The 10212-nt window shown below is 35.5% G+C and overlaps 1 non-coding gene across 1 annotated transcript; it reads right to left on the bottom strand.

Annotated features, from left to right (window-relative positions):
* Positions 1 to 507: 507 nt before the first annotated feature.
* Positions 508 to 579, bottom strand: Trnah-gug. The gene has a single exon. It is a non-coding gene; the product is annotated as a tRNA-His (tRNA).
* Between the last annotated feature and the right edge of the window lie 9633 nt (positions 580 to 10212).

The following is a 10212-nucleotide window of genomic DNA, read 5'->3' on the forward strand; positions in this document are numbered from 1 at the left end:
AAAGGAAAAAATCTAACCATGTTGAATACCTTGGTGGCCAACTACTATTTTAATTATATGAAGTTTACCGATTATTATAGATAGGCACTAGGTTGATTTGCAGTGTGAAATTGAAACTATTGATGTTTTTTATAGTTTGATGAGGAATTTATATTTTATGTCATATATTTTTGAATATTTAATGTTGATACCATTATAGAAAATTCTACAAATAATATCGAAAGAATTTCACCATAAATTTCCGTGACCACAACACCGACGGGTTTGAGATTATGGGTTAAGATATAAAAAAGCTATTTCAGGGTCCATGCAAAATTTCTAGCGAATCTCATCATCCGAACCATATAAAATTCAAAAAACTTATTGAAAAGGAATATCCAGTATGCATAGCCATCGTTCATTCATGCGTCAATTTAAATATCAACCGGCTAGTCAAATATTTCATGCGATGAACAAACTTTTTTACCAAAAAAAAAAAATAGCTTCTCCGTGACAATGTTTACACATTGCCGTGACCAGGATTCGAACCTGGGTTACTACGGCCACAACGTAGGGTCCTAACCACTAGACGATCACGGCTATCGAAGCTGTTGAAGTAAGTTGAGATTATGGTATACTATGCGCAACACGTCCTTCAGAATAACTAATATCGAAAGTGAGAACGTTTCGTGCAAGAATAATATGAAATGATCAGAGATTTTGAGCTTAAGGTATTATTACAGGTTCCCTAGATTCATTACCATCATTTTAATCAGTATAAATCAGCGAAAATGGGTTTGACACAACACACTCGAAAGGATTGCCACATTTTTATTTACAATTCAATTCGAAACGTAGTTTAAAATTTGCTACATAACGATAACAAATATGGTTCAATTACTATTGCACTACTTTTCAAAAAAATCAAGTACGAATAATATAAATGGGCAGTTGTGTATGGAATTAAAAATGGAAAACTCACTGCTTAGACACAAAGCGGATCCTTCATTCATACTTGATTTGTAGCTTTTGGGACAGCAACTGATAATGTCAGTGTTCATTAACAGAAATTGGCGTATATTCAAATAAGGCAATTAGTTAAATATTTACAATTCACAATTCACCACATCTATGGACAAGACTTACCTACGACTGGTTTCATAAAACTGATCTACTCCTTGATTGTATTTTGAAATCTATGGAAGTGTCAAAAGTGAACTGAAAGTGAACACAGAAATGATTTGCTCGAGCAAACCACCACAATGAAAGTTTTATGAAAGCAATCATGAATCTAACTTTTGGTGTTCATTTGTTCAAGTAGATATTACCTAGTACAAAATTTTCTTGAGAATCATGAAGTAGAGAAATAGGTACATAGAAGAGTTAGTGGAAACCACTTCCAAAAACTGAGCATAAAAGTTCACTACTTCCTTATCCACTTTTAGATCGCAAAACTTCGAAGATTTTATTGAAAGAAATGTAGAAAAATTGCATCAGGACATTAAAACTACGGACCAGTATCAAGGACGATGGGATGTCCACCTTCAACTGTACTGCACACTGAACTTCCTAGAAGATCATATAAAAGAAAATTTTCAAGTGATAAGGACTAAGGTATGTGAATTTTGTATGACATAGTTGAATCCATGGCATTTGATAGGTAGTTGAATCCTTGTAGTTGAATCTGTCAATGGAAATATAGTTATAACGTGAAATATACCTATATTTTACGTATTCTACACCCAAACATTGACCAGGAACAGTTGAAAAATCTCAAATGATAGTTTCAGGTCAAAAAATACGACATTCAACGCATACTTGCTAATCGTTATTTTATAATTGCTATCTGCTATTTGTCGCTGCATAAATCCACACTGATATCTCAGTTTCGCGTTGGTGAACGAATCACTGAATCATCTCCGAGCAGCTTTTTAAACGTTGTCGCGCATTACAAGTCACGAAACAATGCCAATTTCATTATCATTATGTGCGGCAATATTGGTGTGGCGAGCCCACATCTGAACTTTTTCAATGACCCTACTCGAGACATGGATGTCGAGCTGCACCTTTCGAGGTGCAGAACAAATAAACACTATTCAAAACCCGAAATAATTGTAGGGCGACCCACGCGAAAAGAAACATTGCTCTGGGCCTAAGAACAGAGAGGATACAACCACCCGCATCCACGTCCGTCTGCACATCTTCTTGGCATCTTCAGGGGCGTCTCAGATGAGGAGATAAGTAGGATGGTATGAGGGGCCTACGCGGGTAGTACCTACAGCTTGTGCCGAAAGTAGTTGGACGGATTAATCGTTATTAAATTGATTTTAAAGGGGAAAGTTGTCAATATTTTTCCAGAAGGAATAGAGACAAAAATTATGTGAGGTGTTGCCTGAACGAATGAATGATCAGTAGAAAAAAGGAATATTACAAAAATTTTAACTTTCGTCTAAAATTAGTACTTTGCGTGTTCTTCTATAAATTTTCGAAAAATTAGAGCTTTTGCTATTTCGTATTGATTTTTCGTTTCGAACTGACTAATCACATGATGGTGTTTCCTCTCAAGATTTAATTCGCAGTTCAATTGTAATATGTCAAGCTCAACTTCAGGGAAAATTGATACTTGCAAAATTAGGAAAAAGTGTAGATATATGATATATTTCGTTCTTTCCTTGAAAAAAATTAAGAAAGCACTGTTGTTATACATATTTATTCTTTTGAGATAGATCAATACAAAAAATTCAAACACTTCAAACAACAAAGCATGTGTAGATGTAAGTTCAGTATTAGCAGAGAAGATGTAAACGGAGCATCATACATTTCAACGTATGATACAAGAGCACAGATAAAAACTCTGTCTCCCCGTATAGGTGCAGTGACTGGTTTTTGTATTTGTTTACAGAATAAGCTGACATATTCATATTAAAGGGCTTCCTCTTCATCCAAACATAATCTTCTCTATCCTTTCTCTCCGCCAACGGTTGACAACTTTATAATTCAATCTAAAAACAAAAAAGAAAATTACCAGAAAGGAGTAATAAATGTTGGTTTCTATTATATTGAAGTTAGCGAACCATTTTGAAAAAGAATTCGAAACTGAAAGGATAGCTCGGAAACCACCATGAAATTTAAAATTAGACAAGTATTCACCAAGTGCTCGATTATTTTTTCTACACCAGAGTCACATAGTGAGCTTTCAATAGAATGACATTTGAAGAGCATACTATTGCAACGACCATGACCAGTCCTAAGTCGATTTAAAATTCACCAAATTTTCTAGGAAGATTAAAACCTAGAACTTTCTCTGAAAGATAAACGATAAGACTTTTGTTGAAGACATTACAAGAGCTCCATTCCGAACGACAAATTTTCTTGTCACTTTCATTAGATTGAAAAAAGTTATAATCCATAAAGGTTTTCATAACTTCAATCTGGCAGTTCTAGTATCTGGGAGGTAAGATGCAATTGAAAATAAGTTCGGGTAGAAATGAAATTTTACCCAAGATTTCATGACTGAGACCTGTCTACGAATAGGAGGCGGAAGTATATTTGATAGCACCGGTAACCAATGTAAAGGTATAATGACAAAAGCTTTTGAGCTTGAAATATTACATTCATGTTGATCTACCAGAAAATTCAAGCTAAATAAAAAATAATGAGCTGACCTGGAATCAGAAGCTTCTGAGCACTTGTTCATTCACGCACCAATGAGAACCTTCAAGACTACAAATATACTGTCAGATACACTTATGGGATCTCTAAAAGTGCACTTGGTGCATAGATAAAGCAAAACTCAGAAGTTTCTGACTTTACATCAGTACCTAGCTCTTTTTTTCCTTAATTCAGCTTGAATTTTTCTGAAGTTCTGATAATGCTCACGATATGAAATTTTGTATGAAGCTTTACATTATTTTTTTTTATATACCTGCCGAATCTCTATCCTATTGGAACTTGTTGAACATCTAGATCAAAAGGAGAATTGTGTTTTTTTTTAAATTAATCAATACATCTTCTTCAAATGCTGGTCAAATTTGAACTAAAGATTTGAATAATATTACATTGCTCAAAAGTGATCTAAATTATCCCCACTCTAAAAATATCCCAAGGGCTCTCAAAAAGCACTAAAATAAAGAAACATAATATGCATCGATCATAAAAATCAATCAATTAAAAAATGGAAACAACAATAACGACAAATCATCTCATGAAGGCGAGAAACATACACTCCAAAACCAAGATCTCCACATGAATCAGTCCATACGCCACTGTCAAAAGATAATACGCCCACACGTTTGTAAATCAGCATCGGAATTGGGATACATATTTTATTTATTATAGCCGACCAGTTGTCGACGTTTAGGTACTCCTTAATAAACTTGTAAGAGGGGCCGCCATGCGGCCAGGTACGACCAGAAGATGCCCATGAGTTTATGTATTTGTATAAATATAATTTATACATGTTTCACCCGTACAAGGGCTCGTTATGTTAGCAAAGCCCAAGAACAAATCTCTATAGAGCCTCCGTCTCGACATGTACCAGTATATTCAGAGTTATGATGGCAACAGACACGATGGTAGTTTTTGTTTTCTGTTTCTTATTTGTCTCTCTTCATTCAGTCTTTTACGATATCGTTACTTGGTGAATGGATTGATGGTAGTTTATCAGGTGACCTCTGAAATGGAGAAGAGTAACTCTAATAATGGATGTTTTGAAGAATATCAAAAGTTGTCTAACATCATCGTCAGTATCAGCAATTAAAACCAACATATTAGGCCAATTGAAAAGTCCCCGGTCTGATGCACGGATGGCGGTGCTAGTATTAAATCCATATGATTTTTAGTTAGTACCAACCTTCAAACGATAAGTGTCAAAATTTGATAGCAGTCTGATCATTAGTTTGTGAGATATTGTGTTGTGAATGTAGCTACTTTTGTTATTTGAAAAAAGATGGAAAAAAAAGAATATAGTGTGCTGATAAAATATTGCTTTTTGAAGAGGAAAAATACAGTTGAAGCAAAATCTTGGCTTGGTGATGAGTTTCCGGGGTCAGCACCAAGAAAATCAACCATCATTGATTGGTTTAAACGTGATGAAATGAGCACCGAAGACGGCGAACGCAGTGGACGCCCAAAAGAGGCTGACAGGATAATTTTGAATGACCGTAAAGTGAAGTTGATCAAGATAGCAGACATTGTGAAGATATCATCTGAACGTGTACTTAGTATCATTCACGAATATTTGGATATGAGAAAGCTGTGTGCACAATGGGTGTCACGCGAGCTCACAATCGATCAAAAGCAACAACGTGTTAATGATTCTGAGCAGTGTTTAAAGATGTTTAATTCCAATAAACATGAATTTTTGCGTCGATATGTAACAATGGATGAAACATGGCTCCATCATTTCACTCCGGAGTCCAATCGACAGTCAGCTGAGTGGACTGCACACGATTTGCCGAATCCAAAGTGAGGAAGAACACAAGAGTCAGCTGGCAAGGTTATAGCATCAGTATTATTGGATGCGCAAGGTATAATGTACATTGATTATCTCCAGAAGGGCCAGACCATCAACAGAGATCATTATTTAACGTTATTGGATCGTTTTAAGATTGAAATCCTTAAAAAACGCCCCCATTTGAAGAAAAAAATGATGTTGTTTCATCAAGACAATGCGCCGTGTCACAAATCAATGAAAACAAAGGCAAAATTGCATAAATTGGTCTTCGAATTGCTTCTGCATCCACCGTATACGCCAGATCTGGCCCCCAGCGACTTTTTCCTGTTCCCAGACCTAAAAAAAATGCTCGCTGGAAAGAAATTTAGCGCCAATGAAGAAGTAATCGCCGAAACTGAGTCCTATTTTGAAGCGTACTACAAAAATGGTATCGAAAAGTTGGAAGATCGCTCTAATCGCTCTCGAAGGCAACTATGTTGAATAATAAAATCGAATTTTTCCAAAAAAATGTGTTTCACTATGGTAGACCGGGACTTTTCAATTGGCCTGTTATATGATAGCACTGCTTACCAATGTAAAAGTAGAGATCTAATAGTTCTAGTAATAATTCTCATAGAAACATTAACCTTTCTGCAGCTGCAATTCTTTTTGGACACTTCTCCATATGAGCAATATTTATTGATAAAGGTTGTTTTTATTTACTATTTTTTACTTTAACGTGTCTCGACAGCTATGTTGAAATAAGTTGATAATTCTGAGAGTTGATGAAGATTATTTTAGTTCAATGGTGAAATGAAAAAAACTATTATAAATCACTGATTAAAGTGATCATCTTCGATGCTATGGGTTGAATAATGTCATAATGGGAGCAATAATAGCAGACTATGTATTCCATCTTCATCTGTAAATACAACGCAAAAAACACCTGATGCTCTTCAGATCAATATTAACTATACCTTTTCAACTTCAAATTGAATAATAATGTTGGGAATAAACACATTCGAATTGGGAATAATCAAATTCAAATTGAGACAACATTAATTTCTACGTGAATTAATTATTTCACTTTCTGCATCTGTACAAAACATTCAATAATATAATTTTGAAAATATTCTGGATCTTTCATTTCGATATAGATTATTTTTTAAAATTAAACTTTGGTATAGATTCGTTCGCTACTCCCTTTTGACATACAAAGAGATGCGTCAATTGCATAGAAAAAATCAAATCCAATCGCAATAAATGTCTTCCCAATTTGAAATTGATCCTTTCCAATTTGAATGTGTTTATCCCAATTTGTATTTGATTATTTCCAATTTGACTTTGTAAATTCCCAATTTAATTTAGTTCAGTCTGAATTTGAAGGTGGAAAGGTATAGTTCCAGCCTTCCAAAATTCCCTGAGAAGGATCTCCACGCCACCTGCAGCTGCAGACTAATACACCAAGTGAAAAATTATCCCAAACTCCCAATATTTCCTCACCGCGACACATCATTCGACATTTTCACCGAGATAGGTTTAAGAGACACTTCTCCGAGATCGCCGATCACGGATATAAAATATCGTACGACACAAAATTAACCTCGGAATGTCCGTGACACAGGCAGAGGTGCCTCTCTGCCTCTCCCGTTTGGCTTTTCACAGGCCTAGAAACACAGCCGTCCGTCAGACACCCCGCGGGTGGCAAGCACCTGTCTGAGCCGAAAAAAAAAACAGGCTGAAAGGTCTCGCGGTATTATTTTTACTCGGACGATGGCGCAAGGATGAGTAGATTTGGGTTTTGGTTTCGGTCTGCGAATGGGGAATCGAATTTAATATGTTTTGCGTTGGTATCACTGTTTTTTGGTATGTGCTTATATGTTTAAAATTCTGGGAGGTGATTAAAAATATTTTAAATTCACTAGGTGAATAAACATTATCCTATCCTCATTACTATGGGTTGGATAATATCGTTTTTATTTGAAAAATATGAGAGCAGATTATGTATTTTGCACTTTTGGATTTCACATAGTTGAACCAATATAGAAGTATATGAATGTATATAGATGTATATTTGGTTTTCAAGGCTGCAATCGGTTCAATAATGAATGAATGCTCAACAATTCCTGACTCCACATCCGAGCTCACCTCAATTTTATTGTTATTCTGCTCGAATAGTCTATGATTAACACAAAATTTTGCAAGAAGCTTGGATTTCCCTTTCTATATGAACACACAAAATTTCAACTCGTTTGGATCAGTTCACTGCTTTGGTATCGTTGTTTTTGTTATATGCAAATACGTTTAAAATTCTTGGAGTTGGTTTCCGTCTGTGACTGAACGCAATCAAATTTGACAAGTTTTGCTTTGATATCACAGTTTTTATTGTGAAAATAAGTTACAATGCATATAATTTCTTCCTTTAACTGAGGATTGAATAATATCACTTTTAAATGTCATATTGGTAGGAGAATAATAGCAGATTTTATATTTCTATCTTCAGCCGAACATGCTTAGCAGTATCACAACTGCAAAAAAAAAACTGGATGTTCTTCAGATCAATAAAAACTAGTTTTCAGTCCCAAATTCGTCAGTTGTTTCAGAAATCATCAAAAAATAAACCCACGAAATGGCTTTTAGCGATCGTCAATTTAAGTTGCATTAGATAACGATGGAGTTGAAGATATTCAGACACTATTCACTGTTGTGAATATTGAGAAATCATGAATACATCAGAAATCTTCCCTCAAAATGTGTTCCGCGCTTGTTCACAGCTGTTGGAGCTGTTCAAGTGGAATGAACAGGATTTTATGCATCTCTATGTGACAGTCCTGGGTCAAAGAAGGCGTCAAATGAGTGGAAAGTGATTTATTTATTTATTACAAACGGCAATCGGTGAAAGCCCTCAAAGCGACCAATCATCTCAAACCTGGCAAGGTTATGGCATCGGTATTTTGGCACGTGCATGGTATATTGTTCATTGATTACCTTGACAAAGGCTAAACCATCAACAGTGGATGTCACATAACATTATTAGATCTATTGAGTGCAGAAATGAAAAAAATCTTACTTGAATGCAAAACGAAGAAATCTCTTTCACCAAGACAATTCCTCGTGTCACAATCGATAAAATCATGTTTAAATTTAACGAATTGTGGTTTCAACTGTTTTAAAACCCAGCTTATTCTCCAAATCTGGCTGATAACTGTCTTTTCGAGGCCTCAAAAGGATGCTCCAGGGAAAGAAATTTGTCTCTAATGAAAAAATGATTGTTAGATTGAAGTCTATTTCGAAAACAAAGACAAATCTTTCTACAGAAAAGGTATTCAGAATGTACAGTTAGATATCACCCTTGGTTTTTTAAGAAAAAATTTGTTTTTCTTCGATTGACAGCAAATATTGATTTGGCAGACACATATCAATCAGCAAAGTATTACTTTTCCTGTCTAGGCAGCAAAGTGACTACTTTCGTGCTTAGGCATCAAAGTGATTATTCTCAATGCGAATAAAACATTCGACATTTTCTGACAATCAATATTTTTTGCCACCTTAATTAATTCTTGAGGACTAAGTACTTCTAAGTAGCTATCGCCTTGGCTGAATGAACTATCAGCCGCGGCAGTCAATTCACTACTTTGCTGCCTTGATAAACAAATAACTATTTTATTGGTTAGGCCAGGAGTGGAGTGTCATCAGCCCAAGCATTAAAAAGCGCAAATGTTAACATTCATGCAGATTAAATAAATATTAGGAGGAATTTCGAATTCCTCAGTGAAAAGGGAGGTTTAAGCTCTATTTCCAATAAAAAAACCATAAGATATCAGACAGAAGTGAAGACTGCTTCCAAACCTTGATGAGTTATTAACTGAAATCTATGTAATAAAAAGAACCAAAAAGTTGTCATGCAAAATATAAACATAATTATACATCATGAAAAAAATTTTTTATCAAATCTCCACATACGTTTTTCCACCAAGTCTACCCCAAATCCAGCATCCAAGTAACAAGTCAATCTAATTTCTCTTTTATGCCATTCATGCTTCAATTCACCCAAGACATGTCGTAGTAAATAACGGACGGCTTATTATTAACTGGACCAGTGTTTGAATTCTTCGGATCCTCTTCATTCTTCGGCCCATATCATCTGATGCGTGAAAGATCCAACCCAGCGGCTGCATTGTTCTCAGCCCCGGTCAGAAACCCGCGTTTTCCAAGAACCATCTGAGATTGTTGTTGGACGGCAGAACAAGAAATTCTCCCGAGCTGCCCACCTAGATCAAAAACTACACTCACATGTGGGGGAATTGCACAATGGACCAAAGGGATGACCGTTGCTACAGGACGTCTCACCCTGTTGATAGCCGGCGGTGTTGCCACGATGTATGGGATTTCGAGGGTATCAGAGAGAAAAGTTTCGTTTACAAATTTTGATGTTAATTTTTAGTGTTAACTTATTTTCATTGAAAATGAAATTATATGGCTGTGATCTCAAAATCCTCCAAAAAATTGGCAATTTACCCATAAAAAATCAATTTCAACATAGTCGGATTCGTTTTACAGATTCACTCATTTCGCCCCAATATCTGTAATTTTACTTACTGATTGCGAATCCGTCTTTGAACTCAATTCCCTTCGAGTTTCTAAATTGGCAAAATTCGACTAGGGGTTCCGTAAATATGGGTGTTTGAAATTTTGTTTTCCTTGTCAAAACTGCATATGAGATGAAGAAGAAAATTTGGATGCAAAATGATCATTTCAAGCTGGAAAAAAGAGAGCGAGGTTAGATCGGGTGATTCGGT

This window comes from Harmonia axyridis, chromosome 4 (assembly GCF_914767665.1).
Source record: "Harmonia axyridis chromosome 4, icHarAxyr1.1, whole genome shotgun sequence".
NCBI lineage: Eukaryota > Metazoa > Arthropoda > Insecta > Coleoptera > Coccinellidae > Harmonia > Harmonia axyridis.